This window comes from Tamandua tetradactyla, chromosome 3 (assembly GCF_023851605.1).
Source record: "Tamandua tetradactyla isolate mTamTet1 chromosome 3, mTamTet1.pri, whole genome shotgun sequence".
NCBI lineage: Eukaryota > Metazoa > Chordata > Mammalia > Pilosa > Myrmecophagidae > Tamandua > Tamandua tetradactyla.
In genome coordinates, this window is record NC_135329.1 from 201,903,245 (window position 1) to 201,925,192 (window position 21,948).

The following is a 21,948-nucleotide window of genomic DNA, read 5'->3' on the forward strand; positions in this document are numbered from 1 at the left end:
TGATCTTCTCACAATGATTCCCAGGGCCGTAAAGGGAGACACAAGGGCAGAGATTCCAGGGCTGTTATAGTTTACCCAAATGATAACGTGAACAACATATGTTTGCCCTGTGTCGTGGAGCTGAGCACAGCTAAAGTGAAGGATGCATCCCTGGCCACCTAACTCCCCACCCAATCCTGGCCATCAAAGTAGGAAATCCACATGCTTTGAAAGAAGGACACAAGATGAGAGTAAACTGTTTCAGATAATCATTTTTAAAATCCTTTGAGAGCGAATTGAATGTGGATCATAAAAGCAAGGTGTAATTTGTACATTTGATTTTTCCCAGTTTCACGTTTTTAAAAAATGTTCTTTCACCACCTCCACGTGCAGAAGGCAATGATCCTCCTTCCTCTCCCAACTGACTTATCCATATCAAGTTAGTTACACCCACTTAAGTACCACCCTCCCCAACACACACACACACCAGCTAATCCCACGCAGCCCTTCTATGGAGCTGGCAACTGATATAGAGACTTTATTTAAAAACACAGAATCCAATACTCAATGCCACAGGACAGCCTTTCTTATTAAGGAGAGAGCTAAATGCATGGAAGTTGTTAAGAACAAATCATTTTCCATTAGTAAAAGTTACATGATTGGAAAAAAGAGAAGAGCACATTGCTGTAATTACCAGTACACTAAGCAGGGGATGAACAGCTGCGTGATCTTGGAATCAGTAGAACAACAGCCACGGAGCCAGCTTCCCCATATGGTCCAGGGCAGGAGGTGGGGCTTCGAGCTGCTCGGGGGTTGGGGGGAGGTGAGGAAGGGGCAAACATGAATCCCATTCGAGGGAGAAGCTTGGCCAAGAAATGTCTGGCTTCCTAATCCAAACGCGGCTTCCTCTCTGCTGCAGTGGGAAAATCCCCCTGGCCTCCATTACAAAAGCCTCTAAAATCAATGTTGTTTTTTCCTAAAGAGAGCAAAATGTGAGCATTTTCAGACTTTTGGCTGCACTGCTACTAATAGAAAAGACAATCTCAGAAAGACTGCACCACTTCCTCAGCCTTCTGGGGGGGTGGCGATGACTTGCAACTATTGGTATCGCTTCTTTGACACTGTATGGCACCTAGCATTTGCCTTCTCTCCTGCCACCAGCCACCATGAACCAGTCTCCACTGCCAGGTTCTGCCCTCTGTTTCAGTGAAAAGCATTACAACCTTCTAATTGGCATTCCCTTCAGAATTTGGCAAATTTGATAAAAGCAGAGTAACACCACAGTAACCTTTCATTATCAATGCAAATCCTAACAGCCAAGCATTCCATTCTTCTTACACTGTACATCATAAATTAAACACAATAAATTTTATTGTGAAACCTCCTAGGAAGACATTCCAGAATAGAGGAGGCAGAAAATGCTTGCATTATACTAAACAGAGCTAAAATTTGATAGTCGCTGGAAGGCTTGACTATAAGGAATCTAGCTATTTAGAGGGGGAAATACCAAATAGTCTACATCATTTGCAAGGAGATGTTTTTGTAAGTACCATGTCCAAAACCATTCGGGTTTCCACTATACGAAGGTTATTATCACAGAGGATGGTGGCCAGCTGTTCTCCAGTGCCACTGAAAACAGAATGAGGAAAAGTGGCATTAAAATGGAATTGGAGGAATTCAAGCTTCCTGAAAACTTACGTTAGTTAACAGGGGAGGGATCCACTCCAGGGGATTATGTAATGGATGCCTTTCATTTATGTTGCTGTAGGGTTTTTGCTTGTTTTTATTTTTGTTTTAATAAAAAGAGGCATATTGAAGATAGTTCAGGTACAATTTTGTCCCTCAGCAAAATAACAAATTTAATAACATTATATAATTTCCCCCACTGAAAAAATCTTTGAGAAATATTATTATGGGAAATCAGGCTATCTATGGGGGGTAATTTATTCAGACTCTTTGGTGCCATGGAATGTCATAAAAAGAGAGAGTATTGTTAAAGGAATCTTGTTTAAAATGTGTACATTTCACACCATCAATTTAGTCAGACATATTCCATGAAGGAGTGTGATAATTTTCCTGTCAATTAAAACTTGGTCATCTATAGAACTTTCTAAATTTAAAAATAAAATAAAAATAACAGCATTCCATTCAAATTAGTAACTACCATCTTTTAGGAAACTATTAGATAGATAGATAGATAGATAGATAGATAGATAGATAGATAGATAAACAGATAGATTAAATGGATGGATGGATGGATAGATAAAGAGAGAAAAGGAAGGAAGGAAGGAAGGAAGGAAGGAAGGAAGGAAGGGAGCAAGGAAGGAAGAAATATAATGGCTATTGAAGTTTCTATTCATATTTGATTTCTGGGTTCTCTATTTTGGGAATTACATATAACTATGCTCAAACAGGTACTGAGATAATAGCTTGCAGGGCTTTCTTAATAAACCAGCTGTAGGAAGGCACACCCACATTTGGCATTCCAAGACTTTCACACAAACAGTAAATCCATCATTGCCAGACTTCTGGGTTCCATAGAACACTCCCTTTTGTGTTTTCCATTCAACTTGAATAAAAATTTCTATTAGATCTCGTTCCAGATACCCCATGAGGCATAGCCACCTTTCAGCATTCAGTATTTTACCAAGGATTCCTTTCAAATTTGAACATCTCAATAGATATGGTTTCAGAGATGAAGAGTTATTGCATTTCACTGTGAAAGCTTTTCTTCTCAGATACCATCATCACCTTCATCTCAGATGATTTGCAACTTTTCTGACATCTAATGTTTATCTTTATGACACCTGCTTTCCTTCTGGAGGAAAAAAATGCACAATTTGTAGGTATCTTTAAACTTATTTAGTTATTTTTTTTAAGCAGGAAGGAAAGGGCAAAACAACCACAAAAAATAGTTTTACTATATAAGTGCATCTTGACTTAAAACACCCAGGCATTTAGGCCATCTGCCATGGCCCTCTGCCTTGGTTAAATCAAGTCACAGATTTCTGGCAAATGACAGAGCCGGTTACTTCAGGAAACAGTTATTTAGTTTGGGGCACAAAATGCATGATCATCCAAAAGTTTACCAGGGTCTGAAATGACAATGACATTACTATTATTCTCTTTTCTTTATGATTTTATGGGTCAGTTCCAAAGGACCTTTTGAATCAGCTACCCTCTTTTCTTTCCTATAAAAATTTTTCCTTCGCGCAGGATAGAGTTAACTTCTGATGAAGGAATTGTTAATCATGGCACTTGAGAGCACAGATTCTGGACCCAGACTGAGCGGGCCTGGATTCCAGCTCCGTCACTTACCAGCTGTGAGCCTTTTGAGCAAGTTGTTTAACCTCCCTGAGCTTCCAATTCCCCCCCTGTAAAAGTGAGGTTTAATAGAGCACCTTCCTTATATGGTTGTGGTGAGGTTTTTTTGTACAATCTCAGAATACTTCCTGAAACTTCTTGTCCCCAGTTCTGAAACTAGAAGAGAGAACCAATGAAACAGACCAGAGCAAGAAGGTCATGGGGTCAGAAATCACTTCTTTCCACACAGTAAGAAAAACATTCTGCTCTATAGTATCTGGCTATGATGTACCAATGGAGTAAGCCTGATTTTATTCTGAGCAAAAGCAAATCTTCTTTCACTCATGAACCTGGAACACTGGCTGTAATGGACCACAATCACCAGTTGCTGGGGGCAGGGTGTCATATTCTGAACTTTCCACATTGCCTTGTTCATCCAATGACTCTCCTAAAAGGAGTAGCCTAATAAAGATAATAATAATTAGGAAGAAAAAGTTGGAGGAGAGAGTGACTAGCCCATTTTAGCCAATTGGCTTCAAGTCCCCCCAAATGAGCAGCTGACATAAGGAGGCTACAGTTTCCGTATCTCTCGTTCACTGTCCTCTTCACAGAAGTTAGAGGCATCCTTCATCCTCCCAAACCCTTTCAACTTTTATTTACTCACTTATTCATCCATTCATTTAGCTAATATTCATTAAGCACCCACTATGTGCCTGGGGGTCTGCCAAGTTGTAGCACAGAAGCAAGGTCGTAAGTGGGGAACGGTGTTGAAGAACGTCCTAGGTTCACAAAGATGAATAAGATACAGCCCTCAACCTCAAGGAACTCATAGTCTAGAGAAACCAGTAAGACAAAGGATTCAAAGCAAAAGAAAATCAGAATAAAGATCATGTGATGTGTGGTAAAAATAATGCAGGGGTAAGAGACCAAGAGAGGAGGAAGGGGCCAGCTCTTAGGAAAGGTTGGGAAGTTTCCTCAAATGATTAGCTACTTGATTTAGGGCTGCAAGAAAAGTAGGAATTAACCAGGTGCAGAAAGAGAAAAGAAGGCATGGGGAGGGGAACCAGGCAGAAGAACTATCACATGCAAAGGTTCTCAAACCTAGAAGAACATATTGTGTTGAGAGTGTGGCAAGGAGTCTTTGAGGTTGGAATGCAGGGCATTTTGTGGCGACTCAGGATTTTCAAACATTGTCATGACACTGGAGTTTTCTAAATGCTACAGGGACAGTATGGTGTGTGTCAGGGGGACACTATGAAGTCTTCACTACCATCTTGGCTCATCTAATTTCCTGCCCGAAGGAAGGTAGGCAGGATCCTCAGATGCTGACAGTCTTAGGGCATTGGATAAAGACCTTGCCATTTTCTTTAAGTACCAGCTTCCAGGAATTCTGGAAGATGGGGGTGGGATGTTTTCTCTGCTATGGCCCATGTCCCACCCAAACATCTTAGAAGAGACAATCATGTCACCTTGTTAGCTTCATGGTTTCACTGGATGTACAGAATTCACTTATGATCCATTATATAAATGAAACAGAGTCATATCTTATGCTAATGATTTGCAATACAAATTTGTATTAAATAGCCTTTAAATATAATTCTGAGAGATATTCTAATTCATGCCAAATCATTCTAGTCCACAAAGAGAGACAATATAATAAAGTAATTAAATCAGACAATATAATAAAGTAAAGAAATCAGCCTTTATATTCATGACTCTGTCAAAATGAATCGAGGATTATCTGCAGAGTAGGAAAATGATATCATTCATTTAATGTATATTCACTTTCATTAATGTATATGCCCTGCTGATGGTTAAGGAGGCGTGTTTCCTGTCCTCCTGGAGATTACAGTATAGTGGAATCAAACAGAAAATGTTGAGAAGAAAATAAGGGAAAGACCCTTGAATAGGCATGACTGCTCAGGAAGCTTCTGCCTGAGCATGGACCTTAAGAGACCATGCCTTAAAATTGGAAAGACAGGAACTTGTACAAAGAAAAACAAAACAGAATGAAATTTAGAAATAGAGTTGCCATCTCAGGGGAGGTAATAGTGGATTGTGATGGTCTTCTACGAGAGTGGACACATTTCAGACACCTATAGCCTATCAATCATCCTTGAAAGAAAATCCTAAGACTCTCCAAAGTCATATTTGCAAGAAATTGCCAAACACTTCCAAAGTGGTTGCTCCATTTTGCATGCCCATCAGCAATGAATGAGAGTTCCTGTTCCTCCATGAAGCCATTTTTGAAACTCTCATCACTTCAATTAGCAGCAGAGTCCATAAGCAGCTAACAGTATATTTGATCCTTTCTCACCAATATACTAGAGCTGTAAAAATCCATCTGGTTTAGTCCTGCCAACATGAAATGAGATAGCACTCTACCAGTTAAGGTTTTCAGAACCCTGCTATGTGGATGTAAAAGGAACAATTATCATAGCATTTACTTGACTTCTCCAGTTCCTCGGAAAGCAGCATGAATCAGTCTTCTCCAAAGAGGAGAAATGGATTCTGAGTCTGCAAACACATTGTGTAGTGGACCTTTGAGCTCATCGATACGGGAGAAACAAAACAGCAGCAACAAAAAGTATGTGTGCCATGTCTGGGAGAATTGCTCACGGAGTTAAATTAGCAAGCAGGTGAAGCGTTTTAATCCCAGACACCACCGTGGGTAAAATCTGCTCAATTCCTTCAGCATCTGTGAACAACCCTGTGAGAGGAGTTCTTACAACAAGGAAAAGGGAGGGAGTGTAAATTAAAGGAGAATAACACCTGTCTTTGCAGCTGGCCAACAGACCTCGCTTTAAAGTGCTGTCTGCTGGGAAATGGAGGCGTCTCGTGTTACAGGGAGGCCTTAGCCCACAGTGGAGTCCGAAGAAAGGAATTCTCTGACCAGAAGATGTGAGGCTTGATCTGCCGCCAAAAACAATGGCTAAAGGTACAAAATGAGAAGCTCTGGCAGGACAAAGGCACTAAATCACTGAGCAACACATAACGTCTCCATCTGAAGAAATTAACCCCAAACCAAAATCACAGATGGATTAACAACTGGTTGATTCCCTTTTACCTCCTAAGGCTTCTCTGGCTGGTGATTACTTTTTGAAATCAGAATGAAGAGAGCACAGCTTTCAGCAATATACACTGTCTTCATTTAAGGATGGTTCTGGCTGGTCACAGAAAAGCAGCTTGTAAGATTCATGTTCTTCCACCTTCCATCCATATTTTTTCCCATTAAAGGGGGCAGGGGTGGAGATTTAGAGCAAAGTTACCAACGTAACTCCAGCACAGTGCCAGACAAGTCCTCGCTGACTTGCAAAATAACTGTGGCTTCAGCAGAATTGTGTGCCCAGTGGTAACAGAGGTGAAGCCTGTAAAAATTGTGCGCACATAGTTTTTAAAGCAGGAGAAAAGACCCTATAATTAAGTCCGCATTGGATCCAAGCACCAGTGGTTGGTTTTGTCCCATTGGAATCAGCTAAGTTTGAATAACGTGAACAAATGGAATCATAGTGGAGTTTCTTTCCAAGAAAAGCTTAGAAGATTCTGGATGTATATTGGATAGATAGATAGATAGATAGATAGATAGATAGATAGATAGATAGATAGATAGATAGAAGGAATGCTATGAAGAGAGATGCACAGATTTTTATGTAATGTATAGCCCACAGAGGAGCTATCAAGTTGTTTGGAGAAATAAAGACTATAGAAGGGCTAAAAGTTAAAGAAGGAAATAGTTGCTGATGTAAGTCCATAGAATGAGAGGAGGCATTCCCATGTGGTATCGCCTATGGGAGATGATTTCTGAGAGCTGAAAAGGGACCTTTGCATCTCACCTGCATCTGGTACCTGGAAATCCTATAATAGAGGAGAGAGCTATCCATGCCCCAGTGAGAGCTTGGATAGAACACAAATATGTTGGAAAAGTACCAGCAAGATAAAATTTATCCTGAGCCCTCCATTATTAAAATAGCTCTGAAATTGAGTGGGGCGTAGTAGAGGGAGATGGCAGGGGAAGAATGCCTGGGCATCTTGAAAGGACAGAGCTTTAGAGGGGCACTGCGGAATGGAGTCAATGAAGCAAGAAGTAAAGGGGAAACACCAAAGCCAAGTCTTTTTTATTTGGCTGGATGTGGGTTCTGATTTGAACAGATGGAATTGATTGGGTTAATAGGATGTGAAATAAAAAGGAGGCCTGCACCTAAGGAGGATGCAAGTCCCCCAGGTGTCCAGTCCCAAATACTTTGGCAGTGAATTTAGATACAGGGTGAAAAAAAAAAGCATTTATTCATGGAAAACTCCATTAGACAATATGCCTAATGCATCTACTGTCATTTTTCTGCCATAAACACATATAAGCAAAGTTTCATTGTTACTTTGGAGAAATGATTCCAGTTCATTAAAATGCATGTCCAATATTTTGCTTAGGGCACTAATAACAGGGGCTCATTCATTAGAATACATTATCATAACTCTGACAAAGAAGTATTTGCATTTCCAGTGATACTGTCTTCACTATGTAAAACTTAAACCATTTTGATATACCTAAATATTTTTCACTAGACTCACCTCTCTTGCATATACAAACACATTCCACTATATGGGAGAGAACTCAAATTTGATTCATGTCTATTTTTACTTCTGTGAGCATAAACCCCTCTCCATAAAAAGTAATTGGAATCTAGCTCTTACACTCTGCCTCACTGAATAAACTGAAGAAACGCTCCATTTATATTAGCTCTGACTTTACTGAATGAGATGTTGGTCTGCTTAGGCATTTTCATTGAACTTGAATATGAACCATTATAAGTCTTCCTAAGTAGTAAATTATGAATACACATCTGATATACACCATGTCATTTGCTATATGTTCTGTCTGGTGGGGAAGGGAATTGGGTCAAATAGCAATTAAAGCATGGGCTTATTTCAAAGTTCTTTGCACTTTCCAGTATTACTTATTTTCATCATCTTATGCCAAGTATTAATTTGCTTACAGAGAGGCAATATTTTGAATAGAACGGGAAAATTTAGAAATTCACAACTTCTTTCAGGCTAAAGCTATGTTATGAAGTTGCAAATTTCTATTTGATACTCAGATTTTATTATATTCATGAACATTGAGAATTCAATTGAGACTTGAAAGTTGATACCTATTTCAAATGTTGCTCCACTGCAGAGAAACCATGCCACAAATCCAAAACTGCATTAGCAATAATCTGTTTAAAGTACTAAACACATCACTTTTCTAGGTCTGAGGCCATATAAATAAAATTATGTTTTTAAAGGCAAAAGATTGGCAGGAAATATAAACCTCATTTAGGTACTGGCTTGCAGTTTCCCTCCTTATTAGCATAATTCTATGATTTCTTCTGTTTCAAAATGCTCTTGAAGGTAAAGATTATAAAGTAAGCCATTGCCCCCAGTAGCCAGTCATTTATTCATCATACAGTGTAAGCTGTCTGTCTAAAGAAAACCCAGCTTACAAGCAGACCCAAGTTTACTGTGTAGTTTTAGGACTGCTGCTTTTGTACACTTTCACAGACTATAGTCACAAAATATTATTTATTGAGTCTAGCGCTCTCCTTTTCATGCAAGAAAATACTGGCTAAACCTTGCTCAGGCACAGAGTAGAACTCACTTGATTCAGAACTCTACTTGAAGGTAGTAGTCTTGATAGCATGAAAAAGAACAAAAATGACTTCAACTATCTCAGACCTTTCTGCCTAGGAAAATGTAGTTCTCCCTTTTGAAAAACTAATCCTGGAAAATAATTTATTGTGATCAGACAAATCATGGCATATAAACATTTCAATTCACCTCCATAAACAAGGATTAAATGCCTCAACTCACTAGGGACAGTCTGAAGTAGAAAGATAAATAAAACACAGCCCTGATCCCAAAAGGGGATGACAGACCCACATAAATATCTATATAATGGAGCAGAATGCTTTAAACACTTTTGAATTTATATGCACAATCCCCCAAGAACACAGAAGAAGAAAAACATTCTCCTGTGAAGCAAGGAAATCTTTAGGAAGAAGCAATATTTGACCTGTAGCATGAAAACATGTATGGAATTTCAAGCAAGAGTTGATGGTAGGGAGGACCACACTTAGAAGGGTGTGGAGCCTCGGTCAACCAGCTCTGGCAGACAGCCCAGCTTAATCACAGTTGAAAGGAGACTTGCCATCACCATTTTTCATTGGCTGCTTGGAACCTTTATAAAGATCCAAATGCCACAATTGACTTGTAATGATGCGCAACAAGAAGAGTTAAGCGTAGTGACCCATGACCTGCACCTCCTGCCACTACCCCAAGGTCAGAGCCAAGGCTGCTGCCTAGTTGCCCCACCTAGTAGATGGACCTAAAGGGAGTTGAATGACAAAAACAATGTAGCTTCCATTCCAACCACTGAAACAGCTCTCACCAAGTTCCCTAATCTAATAAAAACATGTGACCATTATTTCTACCCATGATGTATAAAAATATATAACCATTATTTCTACCCAGAAATGTCAACTCTCTGACTTTCCTAGGAACACCTTCTCAGGTTTGGGGAATGAATCTTCTTTTGATCATCCTTAAAATATGTGCAGGTCTTTTCTTAATAGTATTCGTATTCTAAGCACTTCTCCTGAGCAATCTCATTTACTTCCATAGCTTTAAATGAGACATCTCATTTACTTCCATAGGTTTGACTAACAATCTCTCAGCTAATGAATTTCAAATCTACATCCCCAACCCTGGCCTCTTTCCTGAGTTCCAGACTTAAATATCCACTGCCCATAAGGTATCATCTATTCTATTTTAACTCCAACAAAGTAATCTTTAATTATACTTCTAATTGCTTTTAACTGTTCCCTAAATCAGTCCACTTCCCTCTGTACAAATAACAAAGCCTCTGGTAAGGCAACGTGACTGTACCAGAGAGTTTCAGCAATGGATCCTAAACACTGTTGCTTCTTCTGGTTTTGTCTTTCCATCTTATCCTTCACACTGCAGCCAGCACGAGCCTGCCAGACACAAATCTGGTTATATTATACCCCTGCTTAAAAGAGACTTTCAATTGCTTGTTGTATAAGGTCCAAAATACTTCTGATGGCTTACAAGTATCTTCATCATCTGGTGTTTCCTTACCCGGCCAGCTTCGTGATAGTCAACACTCTCCCCTTCACATTCTAGGAAAGCACTATGTTGAACATCTTTGATTTCCGCATTATATGTGGTCTGGAATCAGCCTCCTCACTCATCTTTCCCTTCAATTTTTAATTAGTTCAATTTAGATAGTACCTGCCTCTGTAAATCTTCCATAACCAACTTTCTAGCCCCAAACACCACCATTACCACCAAGACAAGCATAAGATGAGGCCCCTACCATGTAAGACACTTTCTTTTATTTTATCTTACATGCTTTATTTTGCCCACTTGGACTTGATCTCTATGAACCTTGAAAGATTTTGACATATTCATTCTTGCATCTCTGGTGTGTAGCATAAAACTCGGCATATAGAAACTGCCAAATTATTATTTCTAAACAGATAAATAATGTGGAAATGTGAAGATCAAGTTGTTCATGGAGATGCGACTCACCCAATTCAAGGTGGGCCTTAATCTTTTTACTAGAGTCCTCTATGAAGAGAATAAAAGTCAGAAAACATAGAGCTCAGAGCCAATGCAGAGAGCAGTGAGATGAAACCAAGTGACAAATGTTTGGAGATGCAGGAGGAAAATGCCCTGGAGATGCCAGCAGCTGAGAGAGCCGTTTGAAATCAGAAGCAGAGAGAGAAGGACAGCAGACATGGTCATATGTCTTCCCATGGGACAAAGAAACTCAGATGTCAGTTGCCTTTCCTCCAAGAAGGCATCCCTTTGCTGCTGCCTTAATTTGAATATTTTCATGGCCTTAGAATTGTAACTTACAACTTAATAAATCCACTTTATAAAAGCCAGCCCATTTCTGGTATATTGCATTCCAGCAGCTTTTGAAACAGATGAGGAAGGTGAGAGAAAGAGCTGTTCTAAAGCTGAACACAAGGTTACAAAACCCAACTAATGTGGGGACAGAAGAGAACAAGATCATTTGAGGGAGGGAACAAGATAAGAATTGTTTAGGTCCTTTTTAAACTATATGAACTTGAGAGATGTCCAGTGGATAATTGGAAATATGGTTCTGAAACACAGAGGAGGAAAAATAAGGAAAGGTTAAAAATACACATTTTTGGATTTATCTACATTGTAGTGTGGGTTGAAGCTACTGTGTAAGGAAATAATGAGAAAAGAAGAGGGGACACTTCCTTTGGGAGTTTCAGTATATGGGGGCAAGCAGAAAAGAAGCAAATGAAGAAATAGGGTAAGGAGTGATCATGGATATAAGAGGAAAAGCAACATGGTGCACTGCTATTTTCCCATATCAAAGGGAATTTCAGAGAGGGAAAAATATGCATTAGTATCAATTATTGTGGAGGAATAATGTGGAAAGACAAAAATGCAATCTTTGACTTTAAAATCAGTAGATAATTGTCGGCTTGGAGACAGGAGTTTCAATTAAGTGATACTATTAGAAAATAGATTACCATGTTCTGAGAAATAAATAGAAGATGAGGGAATTGAAGTAGCAAGTGTGATTTTCCCAATTGTGTAATGATCAAAGAAAGGAAAGAGATATGAGTAGGAGCAAGGAAAAACATTTTTTTAAAACATTTGAAAGAGGAGGGCACATTTGGAGGCTGAAGGGAAAGATCCAATGGAGCTGGATATCATGGTGATCCCCAGAAACAAGGGATCCTTTCAGATGCCACATCTCAGAGGAGAAGAGATGGACCTGTAACAGCAGAAGAAGATGTATGTCTTCCATGGAGAAAAAGAACATGGAAAAGGGTAAAATAGTTCAATTTTTAGGTGTATGTTGAAGGAATGAAAGTAGAAGTGTGAAGCAGAAAAAGTTTCCAGAGTCTTTCAGGTTGAGTAGAAATTTCACACAAGAAGTAGTGGAGCATTCCAAGTAGAGCTAATATTTTCCAAAACTTAGAAGCAAGAAACACCACGATGAGTATAATAATTATAAGCTGCCCAATGTGGGTCCTGAGGAGGGTGGTGTCAAATGATAAAGTGGAAAGGAAGGTAAGAATTAAAGGTGATGTTAAGGAAAATGGAATTCAGTCTCCTGTAGATAAAAGAGGATTGTTGAAGAGGTTTAGGCATGCGCACATGAGTGTGTGTGTCTGTGTGTGTGTGTGTGACATGGATAATTGTGTGACAAGGATAGATTACTCTAGTGGTAGTGGGGAGGAGAAACTGAACAGGTCCAGGGAGGACAAGGGTCCAACTATAAGTGTGTATAGTAGTCTAACAGGAAGTAGTATAAGATGGAGAGAACACACAACAAAATCACAAACATTTGGAGGACAAAATCTACAAGACTTTGTCATTAATTACATTTTGAAGAAAAGGGAGAAATTGAAGAAATCCTCAAGTTTCTATTTTGAGTTATTGGGTAGAATTTGGTTTCACATATCAAAGGAATAGAGGAGTAAAGCAGATCTGATGGGGGAAAGATGGGGTCAGTTTTTAGTATGTTGAATTGGAGGCTTTGGTCAGACTTTTGTATGGAAATGTTTTATGGGCTGTTGAATACGTAAGTCTAAGATGTATGGAAGTGGGTAAGATTGGCGAGATATGTAGACTGGTGCATTAAGGATGTAACCAAGACAAACTAACAAGTAAACAGAGTACAAAGGGATACTCCATGAGGACTGGTCAGCAAGGTGAGAGGAGACTAAGAAAAGTGTGAGAGCCCCACACCCTGTAGGATAGAGAGAGTTCCAAGACCAGGGTGTGATCCATAGCATCAAACATAGGAGATGGGCCTGGTAGACTAAGTATCAAAAAGACTTTGGATTTGGCCAGTGAAAAGCCATTTGGGGCCTTAGCAAGAACAGTTTCAGAGGAATAGTGAAGGCAGAAGTCAAAACATGGTGGGCAGGGAAATAAATAAGACATAGGAAAATGACAGAGAGAAACAATGAATCTAGACTGTCACGGGGGTTCTATAAGTGGGAAAGGCCCACAGGAAGGTGAAGCCTGAATAGACTTTTGAGACGACTGGATGTCTGCAAACTGGATTAGGGAGGAGACTTCAGGAGGGAGAACACAACACACATGTACAGCCGCGACGCTCGAAACAGCTTGATTTGCTTAGAAAGCACAAAAAGTTTAGAATCGAGTCGTCAAAATAAATGGATTTGCTGGGAAAGGCAAGGAATAAGTCACGAGACAGAGACAGGAATCAGATTAGAAAGTCTTTCATGATATAGTAAGGAAAATGGACTTTATCCTTAGGCAATAGGGAGCTACTGAAAGATTTTAAACATTTATGTTAGTTTCCATAATAAAGTACTACAAACTGGCTAACTTACAATAGCAAAAATGAATTCTCTCAGTTTTGGAGGCTGAAATCAAGACATTGGCTGGGCCATGCTCCCTCCAAAGACTAGGGGAAAATCCTTCCTTGCCTCATCCAGTTTCTGGGGGCCCCAGCACTCCGTGGCTTGTGGCAGCATCACTCCAATCTCTGCCTCCATCTCCACATGGCCAACTTGCCTCTTTGTGCCCAAGTTTCCCTCTTATAAGGATACCTGTAATACTGCATTTAGGGCCTAGCCTAATAAATTATGACCTCACCTTAAATAATTGCACCTTCAAAGAATCTATTTACAAATAAGGTCACATTCTGAGGTTCTGGGAGGACATGACTTTTGGGGGGGCACTATTAAACCCAGTCCATACCTCCTACCTGTGATTTTTCACTGGCAGAGTAAAGAGTGAGATAAGGCTGGTGGCATGCAAGATGTTTTATAATATAATAGCAGGGAAGATGTTTTATAATAGAACAGGAGAGAAATAGTATAAATTAATAGCAGAAAATGGATAGGGTAAGAATTGTAAAAAGTTGATGATTAAGTGAATGTAAGGAATGAGGAATAGAAGAAGTAGGAATCAAAGACAAGCCCCATGTACTGTTTTCTTTGATTGGAGGTATGGGCTGGGGGTACGGTAATACTACCAATTATGGAAGTAAATAGAAAGAGACATTGGGTTTGGAAGGAGAAAACAAACAAACATGTGATTTTACTTTGGAACTTTTTGTATTTCAGGTTTCTCTTAACATCTGAGTGTAAAACTCTGGGCAAGTTCCTGGATCTGGCATCTCCATGACCTGGGAACCATGGAGGATCTGGGTGGAAACTCACTGCCTGGAGAAGATTCTCAGAGAAAAGAGGTGATAGTGCTTAATTAGCTTGGAAAATGTTTGAACTAGTTCAAATTCTCCCTCTCTAGGACAGAATTGATTCTGACAATTGAGCATCTTATGGATGGGGCTGGAAAGGCTAGGGGGTGATAATAAACAAGGTCAACTATGGGTTGGAATAATTCAGAAACTGGGAATCAAATAGGACCTGACCTATCCTTTAAGACTCTAGTACTATATTTCCTTTGGCTACCAGGGCATAGGAATTGGATTGGTGGACCTGAGCCCAGAGCCTCGGGAACATAAACAGAAAATTAAGGGATACCTTGGAGATAAAGCCAGTAGAGAAGAAGACCTGGTCCTCAAACTCTGTTGCTAAAGCAGCCTAACATTTTTTTTTTTTTTTTGGGTTGCAATTTTTATACTTTAATTATATCTTAAACATATTTACATATCTTCAACTATGCTTCAAAAATGATTTTCAGGTATAAATTTCCACCCCCATCCCTTCAAACCCACAAAGTAGGCCTAACTGCTGTTGACTGTATAATATGTATTCCTTCATAATTCTTCCAATGCTTACACAAGTAGAGTCTAGATCTATATATGTATATATACATAGGTATAAACAGATCTTTCTATATACACTTTTCTTTTTGTAAAAATTTGTCATACTATATAGATAGTTCTTCAAATTACATTTTTCATCTTAAAATATATCATGGGCATCTTTTTGCATCACCACTACAATACCACTGCATTCTTTTTTTAACAGCTGTATGTGTTTTGGCTGAATGAATACACTAAATTTATCTAATTGGTTTTCTATTAATGTTATTTCTAGTAATTTGTCATTTTAAACTATGCCACAAGTAAAATATATATTAATATACCAATGTTTTTTTATTTCCATAAAGTAGAGTCCTAGATTTAGGTTTACTGAGGATCTGCCTTTTAATTTTTATAGCATTTTTTTTGTTGTTGTTGTTTTTAATTTTTTTATTAATGGAAAGAAAAAAAAAAGAAATTAACACAACATTTACTAACATTTTAAAATGTATCTCCCACACCCAACCCAAAGCAGGTAATTCTGCCTTTTGTATTTCCACACAGCCTTCTTACATTTCCTTATGCTATTTTGTGACCCTGATGTTCATATTAACCTCATTGCAACTACAGGCTCATTTTGGGAATAGATGTCTCTTGCCATGAACTGGCATTTACACCATTTCACTCTTTCTGCCTGGCATTGAACCCCATAGACTGATTTGCTTCCAGTTCTGTGTGGGCCCTACAGTGAATCTTTGGACACAGTGTTTGATTTACTTGGAGCATGAGTATTGTGTCAGACAGCAATCTCTTCTCCATTTTAAATGCAAGTGTCATTTTACTCCAGAATAACTCAAGGCAATTTCTCATGTGTTATTTTGCAGGCACCCCTCTGTCTACACGCCCTGGGCAGCATTTCCAAGAGAGAAGTTCAGAGGCTGTAAGTTGTAGTCAGGGAGTAATTTTTCATTTAGAAGGACGAGGATTGCTGAAAGGTTTTGGGTCATCAAGGGCTAAAGAAGAAATAAGGAATATGTGGCCAAAGAATTTCCCAGGGAATGTTTCAGGTCACTAAGCAGAATGAAAATCCGTCTGGATTTAAGCTCTTTGCCTCATGTTTTCTGTTTTATTTTGTTTTGTATTTTACTTTCTTAGAGAACTTGTACATTTACAGAAAAATCAAGCAGAAAACACAGTCTTCATATACACCCCACCTCTGATTAACACCTTGCATTAGTGTGGTGCATTTGTTACAACTCATGAAAGAATATTATCTAATTATACTACTGACTATAGTCCATGGTTTACATTAGAGTTCTCTGTTGGTATTGTATGAGCTTAATTCTTTGTAAATTCTTACTCTAGTAACATTTAGAACTTAAAATTTCTTCCTTTTAACTACAGTCAAATATATAATACGGTGCCTTTAATTACATTCACAGTGTCACCACCGTCAAAGCTTTTCCATCACGCCAAATAGAAATTTTGTACAATATAAGCATTAACTCCCCATTCCCTACTCCCACCCCAGTCCCTCACCATCTATATTCTAGTTTCTGACTCTATATTTGCTTATTCTAATTATTTCATATCAGTGAGATTATATATGTTCTTTTGTGCCTGACTTATTTTACTCAACATGCTGTCTTTAAGGGTCATTCATATTGCCGTATATATCAGAATGCCTCATGCTTTTTTTTTTTACCTTTATAATTAAAATAATAATAGAAATACTTGACAAATACATTATTAGAATTTGTTAGCAGGTTGATGATGCCAGTTTATCTATTATTTTGCCCTCTTTAATGTAAAGTTTAACTTATGTATCTAAAGAGCATCACCATATTTAATGATAAGCATGACAGTATGAAATTTTGCCAACTTAAGCATAATAGCTGTAATTCTGGCAGTGGCCAAAATTTAGCATTGCCAAATAACTTTCCACTCTAACCTCATTTCCTTTCAGTTGAAATTTGTACAAATGCTTTCCCTGTAAGGAGCAGGGGTTTCTCTGCTCAGAGGTGAGGTGACTTTCTAAAAAGGTAATTCAAAGTCTTCTGAACCACATTTTAATCATAAGCACAAAAAGCAATCACTCCTCTTGAACCTTTAAAATGTCATATTTAAAAATTTTAAATGCAGAGATCAATGGTATGGTGATTAATTTATTTTTCAAGTAAAAGTGCAAAACTTTAAGAATGACTCAATATTATATTAGAAACTTACACATGGTCGGGATAGCAGATTTTAATTTTAAGCAACGCATAGAGATTAATGTACACATATTTAGCAAACAAGATCTGTGAAATAGATAAAGTTTTGATAAAGTTGACTACAAAATATTAAACTAGACTGGCATTCGTAATTAAATTATTTTATATATGTGCAGTTTCAGGAGACAAATTGTTTTACAAATCGTGTCCTAATACCAGAAATTTACTTCACCACTACCCTGTATGTGGCTCCCCAAAGGTAATTAATGATGATTCTTTTAGCAACTGATTCTAGTATTCATCTCCATAATTCTCCATAAGATACTTTTCCTTTTGCTTCTTGATTTATAACTCTCAGGCATTACTAGTTGCCGTGTCTTGGAAAAGAAGAAGCATGATTACATTCTCCACATCCCATATATCTCTATATCATCCCAGTGCAGTTTCTCATATTTTCATTATGATCATTTTAAGGATGGTTTTACTTTGCTTTCCCTACAGCTAATAAGTGTATCTGTTTTGCCTGCTTGCATGAGTTCCTGTCATTGTCATTCATGCTTCCCCAGCTCTCCAAGTGAATTGAAAAGCCCTTTGAATGCTATTTGTCACATAGCCAAGGACCTAAGTGTGTAGGTGCTAACATTCCAGCTCTTTTCTTTTTACACTGAAGCCTTCTTCCTTGAGCCCTATCACCTCCTCCCTTCAGCTGCCATCTGGCAATTTCATTCAACCGGGATCTCCTCATGTCTGATCGTCTTCCGCCTTGTTTTGTTTCCCTGTTTTGGTGGAATGCATCCTCAATGCAGTGCATCTCCGAGGGGGCTCCACAAACTGTTACTGGTCCATAGACTATTTACCATGGGCCTGTGATGAAATAAGAACAGAGATCAATAGTAAGTATTTAAAGAATGTATAGAAATTTGATATTGCCACTTCATATACATATTGGATCAGTCTCTAGACCAGTTCATGTGTCATTAAACCAGGATGGGGAGGCATATGTTAGACAGGTGCAGTAGGAATATGTTATGTTGGGTGATATTTTAAGGTCAGTCTTTGGTAACACAAAAGTGTATAAAAATCTGAAAAAAATGTGACTATTTATGACTTTTATTGTAAAGTTGTTACTTTACAATAATTCCATTTTTTGCTGTCATTAATAAATGCATGCATATTATTATCAGTAATAAAGAAGGTATAATTGTCATCATTTATTTTCAATCCAAAAAATACTGATGCTGAAACAAATTTCACCAGACTTTTGTTGAGAAGAAGTACAAGTTTTTGGAATGCGGCAGTGGTATTCATCATTCCTGAGGAAAGGAATTCCAAAGAATTGAAGACCAAAAGACCTCATGTTAGTTTATTTACAAATATATATTTGAGGTTTTTTTGGTTTGTTTGTTTTGTTAGTAACAGCTAATGGTAAAATGTTAAAACCAATCCTGTGTTATTTGTAGAGATATACTACCTAATGAAACAATGAAGCCCTCAACAATTAAGTGGCATTTACATACTAAATATAAAGAAAGATAAACTAAAGTTTGGGTGAAGAAGGTAATTAGATCGAGGGCCACTTCCCAATTACATCAAAATTAAACATATTCAGGATTTAGCATATAAATAACACAGAAACCCAGTTCAAAACAAATCTAGCTAGCCTGTGTTTTTATTGCAAATTGACGAATGCTCATATGTTGCTAATGTGGTAATTCTTTTAAAATATGTTGTTTTAGTTTCCTTGGCTGCTGAAACAAATACCATGTGTTGGTTAATCATACGATGGGTTGGTTAATTAATGGGGATTTAATGGCTCACGATTTTGAGACCAGGAAAAAGTCCAGATCAAGGCATCTTCAAGGCAGTGCTTTCGACCTAAAAACTTTGGTCCGTGGCTTCTCTACCATGCGGCAATGCACAAAACAGCCTCTCCTGGCCTCTCATTTCTCTTCGAGTTCCAGTGAATTTCAGCTTCTTACTTCTGACTTTTCTCTCTCTCTGTCTGAATTTCATTCTCCTTATGAAGGACTCCACCAGTACGATCAAGACCCATCGTGACTGAGGTGGGCCACACTTTAACTGAAGTCACCTCATCAAAAGTTTCTACTTAAAATGAATTCACACCCACCAGAATGGATTAAGTTTAAGAACATGTTTTTCTGGGGCACATACAGCTCCAAACCACCATAAATGTGAAATCTGACTATGAGAGTGCATGAAGGAAGGTTTTCCTTACATGAAAATGCACCTACCTCTGGACTCTATAAAACTTTGGAAAATTACCTCGTCTACGAATGTGTCCATTAATGACATGGCATCCTTTATTGAGAAAGTCTTATGACCAAAACATTGTCAGCTGAACTCTACAATGTGAATATGTAATGTCTGATGCATTAAATTTTAATTTATCTTATTAATTAGGGGATAATAAGGAAACTAACTAAAAATAACTTCTTTGCTGAGGTACAGTGTTTATTGAGGAGGAAAGTTCTGTCCAGACTATTGAACTAGGGAATGAACTATTGGTATTTCTGAAAAATAAGTCAGTCTCCAAACTTTAGAGATGTAAATTGGCCAGATTTGCTTATTTGTTTGATAACAATGATATTTTTAATTTCCTTAATATGCCCATGGGAGGAAGGAATGCAACATGATTTCCACTGGCAGATAAGGTCCAAGGACAAAAGGAAAATTTATGAGCATACAGAATGTTTTACAGGTTGTTATGACACATTTCATAATTTAACAAATTATAAATGAATTAGGGGATAATTTTGATATTGCACTTCTGTGAAAAGTTACCCCTGAACACTTCACAAATCTGATAGAATGTTTTCTCATTTTCTACCAAAAGAAGATATACACAAGGAGGAATTCATGAGTCCATGATCCTTTTCATTTGTTGAAAGATAACTTCAACTTAATTATAACATTACAGAATAAATTGTTCAAGCATAGTATTGGTGAATTATTGAAGCAAGATATTGAAAATAGAGCATTATCTGCTTCATTTTAAATAAAAAAAAATAAAGCAGAATCTTTAACATCCAAAAATATTTTGATAGCTCTTCTTTCATTTCTGCTGCATAATTTGGGAGCCTGGTGTTTCTGCTACCAATGGTACTAAAACAAAAGATACTGACCACTTAGACATACATTACCACCTGGAGTACTACTGTCATCAATGCAGTTTAGAATGGATCAATCAACAAGCAAAAAGCAAGTACGTGTGTCACATCAAAAACTTTAAATATTGGTATATGCAGTGTTTGTTAAACCATGCATAGAGATGTTTAAAACAGGAACCCACTATTTCACTAATAACTTTGTGTTGGGTTACAAATGTGGTGAAGCTAAAATTCTCAAGGACAATGGAGACACCCAATTTTAATCACTTATTACTCAATTTCAATGAACAGTTTGTACAGATTTTATTATTATTTTTCCCTATGGTAGGGTTGTTTAGATTATATTTATTGAAATGTAATTTAATATCTGTTGAATCTAATAAGAAAAAATGAGCTTATATTTTATGAATTGTTTTATTTGATATTTCTAATAATTCAATTTCAACTGTTTTTACATAGTATTGCTGCATGGGAAGCCCTGCTGTAATTGTTTTGGAGGAAGGCAACTATTTCTCATTTATAGTTCCCTATTATATATTTAGGAAACTATTATTGAGGCAGTAGAGGGATGGCAGAACCAAGGTCACATGGTATTGAGTAAATTTTTGGAGACCTTGTATTCCTGGAAATATCTTTATTCTACACTCTTACCTCATTGATAGTCTGTCTAGGTATAGTATTGTAGTAGGCAACAATTTCTATTCAGTGTTTTGAAGGGATTGTCTTTATTTGCCTTAATACTTCTTGTGGTGTTCTTAAGAAATTCAAAGGCAGTCGGATTCTGAGCTTATATAAGCCTCTGTTGTTGTCTCTTTATTTGTAAATGTTTAGGATTTTCTCTATTACAGATATTTAAAATTTCACAGTGATGTGCATTGGAGTCGGTCTTTTTTGCATTCACTCTTTGGTCAATGGGTCTTTTCAATCTGGAAATGCATGTTCTTCATTTATGTTTTTTATTTGTTTGTTTGGAGTCTCTCACATCACATCTCCCCATATCTGATGATCTTTTTCTATTCAGTCATACTGAGAGTGAGAGATTAAAAACTAATGAGATTATTTAAATATGCTTAGCATACTAGGAATATATAAGAACTTCCTTAATCAGATAAACAGTATCTACTAGGAACCTTGCAAACATCACATTTGTTAGTAAGCACTGAAACCATTCCCTTTAGTATTGAGAAGAAACAAGGGTATCTACTGGTAACTCTCCTATTCAATAAAGTACTGCAGGTCCTAGGCAGTGAAAAGGGCAAGACTAAAAGCAAAAGTCATAAGGTTTAGAAATGAAGAAACAAAACTGCCATCATTCAGATACGGCATAATTGTGTACATAAAAACATCTGATAGAATCTCCAGACAAACTGCTAGCATTAATAAGGAAATTTACCAAGCTGCTGGATAACAAGACCAATATTTTAAAAATCAGTTGAACTCTATATGCCTGCAGCAAAAATAGAAAGCGAAGTTTAAAATTAAAAATACATTCCCCAAAGCCTTTCAAAAAGAAAAAAAAAAACTTAATACT

General features: G+C 37.6%; 1 long non-coding RNA gene across 1 annotated transcript in view; it reads left to right on the forward strand.

Moving 5' to 3' along the window:
* The window catches only part of LOC143676598 (uncharacterized), a 30,302-nt gene extending 12,119 nt beyond the window's left edge, over positions 1-18,183 (forward strand). Inside the window, exons 2-4 of the long non-coding RNA XR_013172210.1 lie at positions 14,433-14,557; positions 15,961-16,016; positions 18,096-18,183. This is a non-coding gene — a long non-coding RNA (uncharacterized LOC143676598). The remainder of the gene's footprint in view (positions 1-14,432; positions 14,558-15,960; positions 16,017-18,095) is intronic.
* Positions 18,184-21,948: the final 3,765 nt, after the last annotated feature.